Below are 16,004 nucleotides of genomic sequence, written 5' to 3'. Positions count from 1 at the left end.
GTTAGAGCTTCGTACACAGCATCCCGACGAATCTATTCTCGAGTACGTTCGGGCTTTACCTCCTTGCCGATCTTATGGCATCAGACTCTGAGAAGGTGGAGCGAGCCATACGCCAGGCTCATCCAACCTTCGCCGCTTACCTTCGGAGCGCCCGTTCTCGTGACCTAAACAAGCTGGCATCCGATGCGAAGCGTATTCAGGGCGACATACTGGCGGCGTGAGCCTATCGCCCGCCGCCACCGCCATCTGCGTCTCTCGAGCCTCGTTGCGCGTGGGCTGATCGTGACTCGTCACACTGGGGTTCCCCGAACCGTGAGGTGGCCTCTGCCGCGAGAGACCGAGACGCGCTCGATGTGTCGGACCGCGCTCTGGACCCGTACTTGTACGCCCGGGCGGCCACCGTTGCCCGGCAGCGTGAACAAGAACGGAAACCCCGTCCCGTGCTTCAGTGCACGAAGGGATATCTGATCGTGGAGCCCCCAGTGTGGCTAGCCAAGAAACACGTCGTTGCTCTAAAGGATCGCCAAAATCCCCCCCTGTTGGAGGAAAAGGCGTGGTCTGCTTTCGTTGCCGTGAGCGTGGTCACACCGCGCGTGAGTGCAACGCGCCCCTACCAACACAAGGGCTTGCTTGCCCGTCGGGAAGCGGGGTGAGCCGTCGGTGAGCTCCCCCTTGCTGGCGGCTGCAGTAGTAAAAGAGCACGGGAGTGTAACACAACCTCTGGCACCGATGGCGTGTCGCGCTGGGCATGACATTCCAGCCACGCCGGCGCCATTCATCGCCCTTACGATCGCTGGTCGAGAGTTTGCGGCGTTGGATAGTGGGGCTTCTATCTCGCTGTTCGGCGAAGAGGTTAGGGCTCATTTGCGCGACTGCTCTGTCCGCATTCGAGCTTGCGACACTGCCTTCCACCTCGCCAGCAGGTACCGCCACCTCGTGCAACGCTGCCCGGTTGGTTGTGCGTTGGGAGAATCCTGCACGCTGACAGCGCTTTGTGCATCTCCCTGGTCTTTCCGTGCCTATGATTCTCGGTCGCGACTTTCTCTGTCACCTACAGGTATCGCGATTGACGTCGCAAGCGGAGGCTACAGGGACGGCCCTTTGGCGCCCTACAGTCTTTCGCTGCACCTCCCGTGGTCTCGGCTGCCAGTAAGTCGTCGGATGCCACGAGGAAGAAGAAGGAAAGGAGACCAAGCGTTGCCACCGCGGCCCGCGTCTCCTCCTCCGACGCCAAGACTGGTCCTTTGGCCAGCGCGGCAGAAAACGGTCCGTGCGTACAGCTTTCCCTCGAGCATAATGCTAGCGCGGTGAATGAGGTCTCAGCTATGCTGGTGACCTCCCCGCTAAGCAGCAACTCGAATGGCTCGCTGCCGCCTTTGCCGGACAGCTTGTCGAAACGTGAGAAAGCACGCCTGTCGTCGCTGTTGACACGTTTCAGCGATACGTTCACGGAACGCCCGGGTTGCACCTCTCTGGTGAGGCACCGGATTGAAACAGGTGACGCACAACCGTAGAAATGCAATCCTCGCCCTGTTAGTGCGTGCGGCAAAGAGGAAAGCAATTGACCAGGCACTGGATGAGTTGATGGAAACCAGAGTTGTTCAATGCTCAAACAGTCGTTGGGATTCACGGGTGGTAATGGTCCCCAAAAGATACGGCTCTCACCGGCTCTGCGTGGACTACTGCCGGCTGAACGAGGTCACGAGAAAGGATGCTTATCCTATGCGTAACGTTGACTCGATTGTGGTTGCTCTAGGTGGTGCTTGCTACTTAAGCACCTTGGATGCTAGCCGCGGTTACCTACAGGTTCAGATTGAGCAGACTGACGCGCAGAAAACTGCGTTCACCTCTCACAGAGATTTGTATGAGTTTACCCACATGCCGTTTGGCTGTTCTGGAACTGCAGCTACGTTCCAGAGATTGATAGACCGCGTTCTAGGGGACGCTAAATGGCAACACGCCATGGCGTACCTCGACGACATCGTCTTCTCACGAACGTTCGAGGAACACCTTCACCACTTGGGGGATGTCCTTGGGAGGTTGCGTGCCGCCGGGTTGACTTTTAACCCGAAGAAAGCTCAAATAGCTGAGACTCGCATCTCACTATTAGGCTTTACCATTCAGAGCGGTCGTGTTCTGCCGTGCGAGGAGAAGGTACGTGCCATTGTGGACTACCCGACGCCGGCAAACATTCAGGGCCTGAAGCGCTTTTTGGGCATGGTGAACTACTATCGACATTTCATCTCAAACTGTGTGGCCCTCCAAGCGCCCTCGACTGCACTCTTGAAAACGTCGGCACGATGGAGCTGGGGGCCAGAACAAGAGCGAGCCTTCAAGGCGCTTTCGGAAGCTGTAGTGGCTACAGCCGAGTTAAAGCTGCCGACCTGAACAGGGAGTTCGTTGTCCAAGCTGACGCGAGCGACCTGGGTCTCTTCAGCACGACGGCGTCCTCCAGCCAGTGGTATTTGCGAGCCGGTCACTTAACGCCGCCGAGCGCAACTATAGCGTCACAGAAAAGGAATGTCCCGCTATAGTTTTTGCTCTCCGGAAGTTCGACTGCTATGTCAACAGCGTGCCATTCGTGGTGGAAACAGACCACATGGCACTCACCTGGCTTAAACGCTTGCGCGAGCCCTCGGACCGCCTCACGCCCTGGGCATTGACCTTGCAGCGGTACAACTTTGTTTTGCGCTACCGGAAAAGAAGTTTGAATGTCGTTTCTGACGCTTTGTCGCGTGCCCCCGTTTTGGTGTCTGGCACTCGAGTCTGCCACTCTCGAGAGCAGTCGCATCAAGTAGACACCGGGCCCTCTGGCTCCTAAGGGTCGAAAGGCGCGAACCCCGATGACAAAGTGACTTTCGTGTCAACAGCCTCGGGTGAGGACGCATACCTGGTAGACCCTGTCACGTCCACCGGTATCGTCTTTAGCAGAGAGGAGCTGCTGAAGGCACAGCAGGACAATCCGTTTTGTCAACACATCGTTGATGAGCTCAAAGAGCTGAGCTCTCAAGCGGAGCGGGGCGGCCAAGCCGCCGGGCGCGAACAGACAGCTGGTATTGCTGTCGGCGCCGAGCGCAGTACGCAGGCTGGTATTGCTGCGGGCACATTGGACTCGTACCTGCTTGATGCCGATGGCGTTCTTTTGCGCTACGTCTCATCTGAAGAAGCTCCCCAGGAGTCTTTCAAAGTGCTGATACCCCGCAGTCTAAGGAAAACCATCTTAGGTTATTTCCACGACTCGCGGTTGGCCGTACAACCGAGTGGCCTTAAGACTTTTCAAAAGTTGTATCGCTCCACTACCTCGCCTGGCATGAAGCGCGATGCCCTTCACTACGCCCGCTCATGCCGCATGTGCCAATGCGTGAAGCCTCGCGGGGGCAAGCCTCCCGGGCTCATGCAACCGATCGACAGGCAACAACCTTGGCAGGTCGAGGCCTGTGACATTATGGAACCTTTCCCAAGAAGCCGGAGAGGCCATGTTTTTCTCTTGTCGGCCACAGATCACTTCACGAAGTGGGCCGAACTGTTTCCCTTTCGGAAGTTAACGGCACGCGTAATCTGGGACAAGTTGATTGAGGTCTTTACCCGCTTTGTTTTTCCGGCGGAGTTGATCACGGACAATGCGTCCTATTTCACGGCAAAGGTGTTTGTGGATGCGTGTGCTGCCTTTGGCATTAAGCACCATAAAACAACCATGTATCACCCACAGGCCAACCCGACCGAGCGGATCAACCGGAACCTCAAGCCCTTGCTGACAGCCTTTGCGCAGCAACACAGGAATTGGGAGGCTTGCCTTAACGAGATCGACATCTCCTTGCGGTCTACGGTCAATCGCTCGACAGGGTACACGCCCGCTTTCCTCAACTTGGGTAAAGAGCTGCCTAACCCCATGGACTGCGTCCCTAGGGGCGGCGGCGGGGCAAGTGCCGCGAAGGTCAGTCCGTCTGGCTACGGGGCGAAACTGCGCTCACGGGTGGACGCGGCCCTCGACCTGGCGCGTTCCAACCTACCAAAGCGCAAGCTGGTCAGAAGGCTCAATATGACCGGTCGCATCGGGATGTCCGTTACGATGTCGGCGATCTCGTGCTCAGGTGCAATCACGTCTTGAGTGACGCCGCCAAAGGCATCTCGGCCTCCTTTTCGGCCAAGTGGTTGGGCCCATACCTAGTGCGCACCAAAGTGTCGCCCCTGGTATACAAGCTGGCTGACTCCCAAGAGGAACCAGTTGGCGGTCCAGTTAACGTCTCCGACCTCAAACCTTTCGTTGCCCGCAGCAACGACTGCGGGGAGAGGGAGGCGGTCACCCAACCGCAGGGAAACCGGGATAAGGCTGGTTCTAAACCACGCCACCGGTACAACTTGCGAAAACTCACTTAGGCTGATTTTCGCCTCCGGCATGTAGCGGGACGTTATCCCCTCCATGTAAGGGAGCGTAGGTTTATAGCTGCTGTGCGAGAGCCTATCCAGCAGCAACAGTAACGGCTACCTGGTGAGCTTTCTCCCTGGGAACATCATTACACGCGCTGGGCACGGAATAACCACCCAGTTAGTTCCCAGCGCTCCCGGCTGCTCGAGAGAGAAAAACCCTTTCCCCGGTGGCCCACCCTCTCACTGAGTATCTTCTGCGTAGTCGGCGGGAGAAGGGAAGCGTGCGCCCTATTGGCTGACGGAACCTTCAATCTGACGGAGTAGGCTCCATTTATTGGGCCAGCCTGTCGCGCCTCCGAGGCCTCCTTTTTAGTTGCGTTTCGGCTTTTCACCGACACCCCAGCTATCGTTATGTCCTCCTCGATGACCCGTTCTTCCAACAAAAAGCCCGGGAGACCAGCTGCGTGCTCGGTTGTTCCGCTGGCACCGGCCGCATCTCTGCCACCTTCGTCGAATGCTCCCCCGGCCCCGGCCAACAAGACACCGCCTCGTCGTGAAGTCGCTACGTGGAGATTTCAACAAGGCACTGAGGCCCCAGTCGCCTTCCTGTCGACTCGACGCTGGTCCAAGCAGCGCAAAGTCTGGGTGAGGGTAGACCCCGAGTGCGTCCCGCGTCCTTTCTGCGGACGCACCCTTTCGGACCTGCTCGACGCTTCCGGAGGTGCCCCAATGCCGCCTGCTTTTGAGGCCTCCTACTGCGACGCTTGTGGTGTCGTGCTGGTGCACGAGGCTACCCACCTCCGTTCGCGGGTTCACCGAGCGAAGTCTGGCAGTGTCTCTGCGATCCTGTCCGCTCCGGCAGTGCCACCAGGCCCTGGCCTTCAACCTGCCCAGTCGACCTACTCCGTTCAGGCGGTCGTGGTGGCGCTCACCACGGACTTTTCATTCAAGTCAGCCATCGCTGCTGCGGTGTCTGCCGCCCTCCCGCGGCCCCAGGTTTCTGCTGACACGCCGCCGAACGAAGAAACCGGGGCCCCCGTCGATCTCGTGGACGGCACTGAGTGGCACTGAGCTTTCAGGCCTCCACGAGGGTATGAAGCGTGGAAGCTTGGGCAAGTTGGTAGGACATAACTGAATGCAGAAACAGCGCAACCTAGAAGTAGTTACTTCCTAACTACGGAAGCGAAAAAAAACAAGGACAGAAAAGAGCGCTGCCCTTGTTTCTGTCCTTTTTTTGCTTCCGTAATTACGAAGTAACTACTTCTAGGTTGCGCTGTTCGTGCATCAGTTATCTCCACGAGGGGTTGAAGCGCTGCTCAGCAGGCGGCTTCTCGTTCGTGCGCTCGACTTGGGCCCTTGTGCGGGAGTCGTCGCGCCCTAGGCAAGCGTACTTGCTCGGTCTTGCGGAGTTTCCTATACGGCCTGCAAGCCCGTGAGTGTCGCACTGTGCTGCATCTTGGTTTAATAAACTCGTTTTTCTTCTTTTCCTGCCTCTTGGGTGGTTTCTGCGCCGTGCCGAAGAAATCGACGAACCCGGCCGCAGCGTCTTCGCACACAGCGGCAGTGGAGGACGTTGCATCCCTACAAGGTTGCGCTTAGTAGGTAAGCCTAGTGCAAACCTATCTCCACAGTATGTATGTATGTATGTATGTATGTATGTATGTATGTATGTATGTATGTATGTATGTATGTATGTATGTATGTATGTATGTATGTATGTATGTATGTATGTATGTATGTATGTATGTATGCATGCATGCATGCATGTAAGTAGCCACTCACCTAAGGCACATACCCGCTCTAGAGCAGGTACACGCCACAGGGGTTGCAGGATCGGAGATGAGGGTACTGGGAGTGTTCACTAGATCGACGCACGAACGGACGGACAGACAGACTAGCAGACCGAAAGACGGATGAATGGACGTGCGGACGTATGGGCCGATGGACGCACGAGCAAACAGATCGACAGACTCACACAGACAGACGGAAACAGGAACGAACGGATGTACGGAAGAATGGAGAATGGACAGGCGGACGGATGCTTTGCCCCACTCATCATCATTCACTCCGTGAATATGCTGTGATTTTTCGCACAAGGAAAGCAGTGCATAGCTATGCTCAAGTAAGCAAACACAGATCATTCTCACCCCACCCATGCTTGCGAGATGCAATTTACAAGCGTGAATGCTGAGAACCAGTGCGTCCCAGTGTTCTGTATTAAATGCAGATGCAGAAGGTGCTCGAGTGCTGCACTATTTCTCGTAATACCAGTAAATCTAGAGAACTTTGTTCCCCTTTAACCGAATTTTAGTTGTCTCCATGTTCACGGCCACTCCAGACGTGCGGCAAAACTGCTTTATCTTCTTGAAAACTACATTTGTGGGCATGAAAATGAGTTATGTTGTCATTTTAACATTAACATATTTCAGCATAAACAAAATAAAAAAATGGCATCATTCGTTCAAACTTGCGCACCTTGTAAATACTATAAGTAACGAGAGAACGGCCTTTGTGGAAATTGGTATGCTTCTGCGCAAAATATGTCACCAAGCTATATATTAGCCATCAACCTTGGTAACGTGTCTTGCGTAATTTCTCACTTCTTATCATCTGTAACATTAGCTTTTTGGTGCATTCATTCTTAACCCGATAATATCATGATGCCTTTTCTACATTGGAGAATTACAGGAATAGAATTGAACTATCTGGCCATTCCTGGAGTTGGAGTGGACTGTTCTTTTTTTCATTCCGAAGAATACAAAGAAGTTGAATTGTTCCAAGTTCTCATTCCCTGGAATCAAGTTGAAATGAAATTAAGGCACTCATTCTGCAATACTGCACCACAGTACCCTGCACTGTCGATGCTGATGCTGTAAGCGTAGCGCCACTTGAGCCTGTCTAAAAAATCCTCCTACTTGTGAGCCCCGTTCTTCCTGCCCCTTCACAGCACTTATCAGCGATGACTTAACGGCTACGCAGGCCCAGTAACTGCATTGCTCTCTCAACACTACACGGTCCTTTTGACGCCTGCTCCCGGACGTTGAGCCAGACTACCACTGCAGTGCATCGCTTTCAGACAGAAAGAACATCTGTTGTGCCCATACCGCATGTCTATTGCTGAGCAAAAAATTATACATGAAGACATCGCTGGCATGCTCCAGTGAGGGGTAATTCGTCGATCAGCTAGCCCTAGGTCATGGCCTGTTGTTTTGGTACGAAAAAGCATGGTTTCATGCGCTTTTGCGTCGATTACCGGGCACTTAACAAAATCACACGTAAGGACATGTACCCCATTCAACGCGTCGGCAATGCCCTTGATTCCCTACAAGGCGCCGAATACTTGTTGAGCCGTGATTTAGGTTGGGGATATTGACAAATTTTAATGCACGATGACGATAAAGAAAATATGTCATCTGCAACTCCCGCCAGACTATAAGAATTTAACGTGATGCCTTTCGGGCTCTGCAATGCACCCGCGACCTTTGAGAGCATGATTGACACCGGGCTTATAGCCTTGGAAGGAAGATCTGCCTCTAGTACCTTGATCACATTATTATCTTTCCATGAACACTTTCTCAACACCTGCAACGCCTCGATGAAGACCTAACATGCCTCACCGACATGGGTCTGCCATTCAGCGCCAAGAAATGCCGTTTCGCCAGCAAATCCATCAAAGTGATCGGCCATGTCATGAGCAAAGATGGAATTGGCCCTGACCCCGACATTATTGCTGCTGTCCTTCGCTTCACATGTCCAGAAGGCCGAGGAATTCGCGAAATGTTTGTGGACTCACATCCTATCTTCGTCATTTGATACCGTACTTCGCTTCAGTACGTGCGCCGCCACACCAGCTAGTTTCTTCTGGCATACCCTTTGTGTAATCCGAAGTATGTCAATCGGTATTTGACCTGTTGAAGGAAAGCCGTCCTGTCAGAGCTTGTACTGAGACTGCCCGGACACTCCTGCATAGACACCAGCGGCTGTGGTGTAGGTGTTGGTCTGCAACGGAATGACTTCACAGGAGAGATTCGTTGCATACGCTGGTCGAGTGCTCACCGCTACTGAGAAGAACTGCACGATCGCTGAGCAGGAGTGCCTCGCTGTGGTTTGGTGAGTAGAGAAGTTTCGTTTTTATATCTGTGTGGCCGTCAATTCACAATCGTGACGGAGCACCATGCCCTATGCTGGCTTTCTACTCTGAAAAACCTGTACGGACACACTGGTCGATAGATTTTACGCCTGCAAGTTTAACAGTTCGAGAATATCGTTGCAGGTGTATTTACTACTTTCTTGTAGAAAAATAGTCCGGCAGCCAAGCTGGCAGCTGTTGTATCTTTCGAACACCAACATGTCGTTGTCCTCATCTTTGCACAACCCCACGTAAAGATAGCCGCAACCCCGCAACATCGACCTCCGGCGGCAAGATCGCTGACCCGGCGGTGTGTTTGTCAACCCTATGCTGGAGAACACGTGAGAGAGAGGGGAGACGCCCATGTTGTCTGCTACGGCAGCCAAGGCCGCAGCGGTCTCGCTGGTAGCGCCGGTACTGAGAGCAGCTGTGTGTGGTGTGGTGTGTTTTAATTGTGAATCAGGTGGCTTTTCGGTTGTTTCCGAGCTACTGAAACTTTATGTGAACAGTCTCGGGCAAACTGCGTCAGGGGTGTACTTAGAGCAGCTGTGTGGTGTGGCGTGTTTTATGAATCAGATGGCTTTTGGATTGTTTCTGAACTACTGAAACCGTAAGTAAACAGTCTCGGGCAAATCACTAAGACAGACTGCACACAAGACGCATTTTTTTGCCGCAGCGTTGCTTGCATCAGGGCTCGCATTTGCCCATAGATCCCACAGCATGTTCGTCACGTCTGTTAAACGCATGTCAAGTTTTGATCTGGATGGCTTATTACGCTGTTGCAGGGACGGTTGTATATCACTGTTCATGCTTTGAGAAATCTCGAGGCTACCGACAGTCTTGCCAACACGATCAGTGTACAGCCGAAATCCACAATAACGAAACCCCGCGAGTACGAAATCCCCGCGGCAACGAAATATTTCCGAATCTCCGGCGAACGTTCATAGAAGCCCATGTATTACGTATCTCGCGACAACGAAATGTTTTTGGACAGCGATCCCGCTATAATGAATTTTCCACCACGGTGCTTCGCGATAGCGGGGCCGGGAGCCGGCATCTTGGGCTCATCGGAAAGAGCATTTCTCCGTGTTTAACTTTCCCGCCTCAGCTGGCTCCTCCCTTTAAAAACAAGCGCACAAAAAGCAAATGTTTGAAGGTCGTTTTGAGGCTCTTGATTGGCTGTGGCCGCCATGTTGCCTCAGCTCGCCTCGCCATTGGCCCGATGCTCGCTCCGGGAGATCATCTTCTGCTGCTTGTGCGTCGCGAATGAATTAATGAATGCAAAACATTATTATAAATAGTTTTTTTTCCGGTGAAGGTGGAGCCCTCAGTCCAGGGCCCCTGTCGCCTTTGCCATCTTGCAAGCTCTGTCGTTCAGCTTGAGCTGTTCTTCAGGCTTAGAGCAAGACAGCGCAGCCTCCCTTTGCTCCAATGTTGGTGTACAGTTTCTTGGCACTACCTGTGTGTGTTGGCAGGCCCATGTCACGTGGTAAAGTGTGGAGTGTTCTCTGCATAGCCGGCGTTGATGTATATTCCCGGATAGATTTTACTCAGAAGACTGAGATTGGGGCACGTATTAGTCTGCAGCTGTCTCTAGGCAACCGACTGCTGTCTGTTGAGGTCTTTGTGGGGAGGGGATATATCCTCCTCAGGGCTCTCTGGTGTTCTAAAATTGCTCCATAGCGTCTAGTAACTGTGGCTGGTTTCTCATCATTGTGCGCCCCCCGGTCGGCGTATTCTCGGGCAATGTCGTCGGCATGCTGGTTCCTTGTCACAGTTTCATGGCCTGGTGTCCACGTAATGGAGCAGCTTGAGAAGTTCATTTTTCTTCCCTTGAGTATGCAGATGGCAGCACTGGATATGCGTCCACTGCTGTACTATCGACACGCTTTTTGCGAGTCAGTTACTATTTCTGTAGTAGACTCTTCGCTCTGGTGTGTGATGGCGAGCGCGATCGCTACTTCCTCAGCCTCGAGGATGTTGTTGCTTTTGATCGAAGCGCTGTTGACTTCCCTAAGTTGTTGATCAACAACGCTTACAACTGTCCCGGAGTGCTCTTTGTATGTGGTCGGGACAATGTACAAAATGTCGGTTCTCGCCTTTAAATTTTTTCTTGTGCTTCTGATCTGGCTTTTCTTCGGGCCTTATGGATTTCTGGATGCATGTTTTGAGGTATTGGGCTGACTTCAATGATCTGGTGAATGTTCTTTGGTATGTTCGCCGTGTTATTGATTTCTCCGCAAGCATCCCTCATGCCCAATGTCTGCGACGTGTACCTGCCCGTAGAAGTCAACAGTAATCTCATTTTCTGCGCAATAAAATGCGCCTCTATGTGTTCTTGCACTGTGTTGTTTATCCCGAGTTTAAGGAATTTCTCTGTCGAGGTGCTGACAGGTAGACCAAGGGCGCACTTGTAGGCTTTTCTAAGGATTGCCTCTAATTGTTCTTTTTCCTATGGGAGTGGTGTTTGGTATGGGACACTATATACAATCCTACTGACCACGAGGGCCTGTACAAGCCTGCAAGTGTCCTCCTCCTTCATACCCCGTCTTTTGTTAGAGATTCTGGTGATCATCTTCGTGATTTGCGCTGTAGTGTTAGACAGCTGTCTGATGGTGTGTGTGGTCTCTACAACATTTGCTTTGTATCCACGTGCCGAGAATCTTAATTCGGGACACTTCTGGAATCTTCTTCCCCCATTATATAGACATCTATGGAGTTTTGCAGATGGTATCCTTATGTGTAGACTCTCAGGATTTCTGATTTCTCCGGAGAGCAGACGAGGCCACATTGACGCACGTAGTCATGAACTGTATCAGCTGCGTGTTGCAGAAGATCTTTTTTGGCCTAGAGATCCTCTTGTCACCCAGATTGAAACATCGCCTGCGTAGATGGCATGTCTGAGTCCTTCAATGTTTTCGAGGTTCTGAGCTAAGCCGATCATACTGATGTTGAACAGCATCGGTGATATCACAAAACCTTGGGGCGTTTCTTCTGTGGGCGTATGAAACGTATCAGTCCGGATGCCTCCTATACCAATTGTGGCGGTTCTGTTACTGAGAAAAGCTTTGATGTAGTTGTGTATTCACTTTCCACAACCTAATTTGCTAAGCCTCTCTAGCACAGCCTTATGACTGACATTGTCGAAAGCAGCCTCGAGATCCAGTGCAAGTAGTACGTTTTCGCCATATTTTGGGACATCGGTAAGCACCTCTTCCTTGATTTGTAGAAGGACATCCTGCATTGAGAGGCATTTTCGGAAGCCCAACATGGTGTGCGGCATGAGTTCGTTGTCTTCCAGGTAGGTTTCCAGCCTCTGAAGCACGATTCTCTCGTATACCTTTCCCAAACAGGAAATCAACGAAATGGGTCTTATGTTTTCCAAGCTTGGAGCCTTTCCAGACTTTGGAATCATTATTGTTTCCACATGTTTCCAGTCGTTTGGAACGGTACCCTCTTCCCAATGTTTGTTGACAAATTCTGTAAACCTTGTGATAGATTTGTCATCGAGGTTCCATATCATAGCGTTGCTGACGCCATCCTTTCCTGGCGTAGTGTTCTTTGTTGCCGACAGCAAAGCATGTCGAACTTTTTCTGTGGTAATGGGTTCGCCCAGAGCGGGATTTGCTACACCAGTGTATGCCGGGTTGCAGTCAGTATTTGTTGTATCGCCAGTATAGCGCAGCTTTATGTGTTCTAGCAGTTCCCGATCTGTGCCTTTGAACCAGTGTGCAATTGTTTGAGTCACCTTACAAGTTTCAGTTTTGGTCGTGGTTGGGTCTATGAGGGCCCTCAGCAAGGCCCATGTTCTTTTCCAACCTAGTGTACCTTGTAGCTGCTTGCATTTTTGGTCCCAGTTGCGCCTTGACAGCTCTGTCGCATACTCTTCAGCTTTCCTGGTGACTGCGGCGATCCTAAGTCTCAGTTTGCGATTGTGTTTCTGCCGCTTCCATCTTCTTAATGGGCCCCGGCGGGCGTCCCAGAGGTGTAGGAGATGCTTGCCCACCTCGGGCGTGTTTGTAGATAGGGTAACTTCTCGAGTTAATTGTTTCCAGTCTGCCTTGATTCCCGAGACCCAACTCTGAATGTCCGCAATTTCTTTATCCCCGAATTCTGCCCTAGTTTTTCTAAAATCTTCCCAGTCTGTAAGTCGAGCCAGGCCATGTCGTTTCTTAACAGGGAGGGTTTCTATCTGGATACGCAAAATGCATTGGTCACTGCCAAGGGTTTCCCCGCCGTTTTCCCATCGGGCCTCTCTGACACCTTTAACAAACGCCAAGTCCGGGCACGTATCTCGGTTGATACTATTCCCCACTCACGTTGGTTGAGTGTGGTCTGTAATGAGGCTTAGCCTTCTGCGATAAGCTTCTCTGGCCAAATCCCTGCCTTTCTGAGTTTCCTTGACATATCCCTAGCTCTTGTGCCACGCATTGAAGTCTCCAAGGATGACAAGACCCTTTTCGCCTGCTGCTTGTTCTGTCTTTGCAGAATGTGCGTCGCGAGGACATGGCTCTCGAAAATTGCTACTTCTTGACGTGTTCGCGGCTCGATGATGACTTAAGATATAATTACGCTTTACTTAGGAGCAGTAAGCGGATGCGCGATCAGGTAACTATGAGCGCGGCGTGTCATCGCAGTCGTCTTTAGCCCTCACTCCGCCAACAGCGAGACTGTAGGCAGGAATGACGCGCTAGCGCACTCGTAGTGACGTGCTTCGTCGCATGCAACGAAGCTGTAAGCGGCGGCTTGGTCAGATTACTACGAGTGGCCGCACTAGATGCACAGTCAGATTACTACGAGCGGGCGCGCGGTCTACGAGCGGGGCGTGTAACCGGAGTCGGCCTTAGCCCTAGCTTCGCTGACAGCGAGACTGCGGGCAGGAACAACGCGCTAGCGCATCCGAAAAAACCGGCGCGTTGTTTTGGATCCGCAAGACACCCTTCGCTCCTTCGGCCTACATGATGACGACGTAGCAATGGACCACTTTTTCCAGTGCGAAAGCAGAGCTTTGAAGTTGTTGCATGGCAAGGGCCGGCAAAGTAAGTTGACTGACATCTTTCAATAAATTTTCGTCCTGCTGGTCGTATCACTGTTTTTATGTCTCATACTCGCGGCAACAAAATTCCCGCGAAAATGAATTTTAGCGGTTTTTACGGCGATTTCGTTATTACGGGTTTCGACTGTGTATCGTTAGTAATTGCGAGTTCAAACTATCAAATTAAGTGCTCATAATATGCTACGATCGGTGTTTGACCTGCAGCGAGAGCGACGTAAGAACGTGAAACAGTTGTTGATTCCCTGAGTATGTCCTGCTTAAAAATAGACCAGCTGCCTGTTACTTGACATTGCAGTGTCGGTTCGTGATGCCTGCAGCAGTTTTGGGAACTTTGTGTAACAGTGATGCTCCAAAATACTGCACGTGTATAACTTGCAGGTGACTGTTGGCAACATTTGAAGCAAAATCAGGGAGATATGGGGTAGTTGTAGTGCGAAACAAAAACCAGACTTGACAACGTGTGCATGGCTCCCAACTGTATCACTGTGAAGGTACTGAGTAGCCTACTGCAATGACGAATAGAAAAAAAGATCCATCACAGGCAGATGGTGCAAAAGAAAACTTAATGATGGTTAAGGGAGACCTTAGTTTTTGATAAATTTCTGCAAGAGTATGTTTGTTTATGCTGGATATTTCATTTGTATTACTTCCAAGGCCTTAGGGCATCACAGGAGAGACTAGAAAATTCAATGCACACAAAGTAAGCATTAGTAATTTCTAATTTTACTGTGGTTCAGGTGTTTATTGTAAGGATCAGGCGTTTTAATGTAAGTAAGCAAGTACTCATGGACCGAGAAAGTAAAAATCCTGTGAATAATTTCATCAGCTTCCACCTGTTTCAGGACTTTGTTTCTTTAATTTTTCATTGCAGCCGATTCACTTCATTATTTCTACGCTTCCACATTAAGCCTTCACTGTGAGTTACTCTTCCTGCTTTCATGTGGAGGGCTTCAGACAAGCAATATGCATTTTCACAATAAGCTCCCAGCAGTTTCTCAGAACTCTGGGACCTGCTAATGGGATATTTTTGCAATATAGCTCTTCCATAACTGTTTTAATAACCTTGCCATATATTGACTTGAGCATGTAAGCTGCGCTCAAGTGTAAACAGTGTTTTCAGAAACAGAATGAAGAAAGTTCACCTGCCTTAGCGAACTGAACCAGGCCGGTTGGTAAGTACATTACAAAATGTTGAATTTAGACAAGTCTGTACCGATCTGTTTAAAACTCGCAAGTACAAGCAAGCACTGGAAACTGCTCAAAACATGAACAGCAGCATACGACCATTAGAATGGGAATTAAAACTACTACTATGGGGAATTAAAATTTAGGAATTAGTTAAAGACGCGTGGCGAAAAACAAGCTCCCCACACTATGGAACCCCGCGGCCACGGCTGTACGTCTCGCTCCAACGCGTAAATCTTGTTCGTCTGCTACTTGTCGTAACGCCACGAGTGTGCAGATGCCGCCTGTTTACGCAGTCAGCCCTCACTGTTTACTTTCAGCTTCACTAGTTCGGAAACAACCCCGAACCAGTCGTGTCACAACGCAGCACCGCAATCAGCCACTCCTCACCCCGGGAGCGCGGCCGCGGCGGTAACAGAGCCGAGGACAGACGAGGGCATCAGGCATTGCGCGGAATTGACATTTGCAGCAGTGGTAGCCAATTAGAGCTGTGGCAGACGACATGGGCGTTTCCCCTCTCTTGCATGCGTTCTCCAGCAAATGGTTGTCAAACAAGCGACCCGGCGCTTGTTAGCAGGTGTTGTACGAGAGGTATGGCTTCAGGCGAGCGACGCGGACGATGTAGGAAGATGTGGAGGGCATCAAAAGGTTTACAAGGGCTATTTTATATGTGACATTACCTGCTGTAGCACACGGTAAGGACCGGAATACTTGGGTAGAAGCTTTTTGGCCGGGCCACCGTGCCGTGGTGGAGCCCACAGAAGAATGAGGTCAGCCGTGTTAAAGAGGATGTTCCAGTAGTGGCTGTTGCAACTATGTTTCTGATGGAGCTGCGAGTCTGAAAGGCATCGATGGGCAGTCTGACGGGCATTCTTGGCTGTGCGAATAGCGCGGCGAGCATATGCTGTGGACAGGTGGGCAACGTTGGTTACAAGCATGTGGAACTGCAATGTCGGGTATTTTCCATACAGAAGGTAAAAGGGAGAATATTCATCATTGTCGTGGCACGAACTGTTGTAAGCTGAAGCGACGAAGGGTAGCGCAATGTCCCAGTCGCGATGATCAGTAGACACATACATGGCAATTGAGGATGATAGGCTGTCATAAACTTGTGCTGTCGTAAACATGTGACCCGCTGATGAAGAGTGCTGTAATGTAAGATGGCGTCTTGAATCAAAAAGTCGCCGACGTCTGTAGTGCAGCTGCTTAGGAGAGGTCTCGTAGTGGCAAATTGGTTGATTAATCTGTAGCGATGGCGACCCACCT

General features: G+C 51.3%; 1 long non-coding RNA gene across 1 annotated transcript in view; it reads left to right on the top strand.

Moving 5' to 3' along the window:
* Positions 1 to 16,004, top strand: part of LOC142794024 (uncharacterized) — a 38,491-nt gene that overhangs the window by 16,289 nt on the left and 6,198 nt on the right. The gene's annotated exons all lie outside the window — the stretch shown is intronic.

The sequence above is a fragment of the Rhipicephalus microplus genome, unplaced genomic scaffold (genome assembly GCF_043290135.1).
Source record: "Rhipicephalus microplus isolate Deutch F79 unplaced genomic scaffold, USDA_Rmic scaffold_362, whole genome shotgun sequence".
Taxonomy (NCBI): domain Eukaryota; kingdom Metazoa; phylum Arthropoda; class Arachnida; order Ixodida; family Ixodidae; genus Rhipicephalus; species Rhipicephalus microplus.
This window is presented reverse-complemented; position numbering and strand designations above follow the sequence as displayed.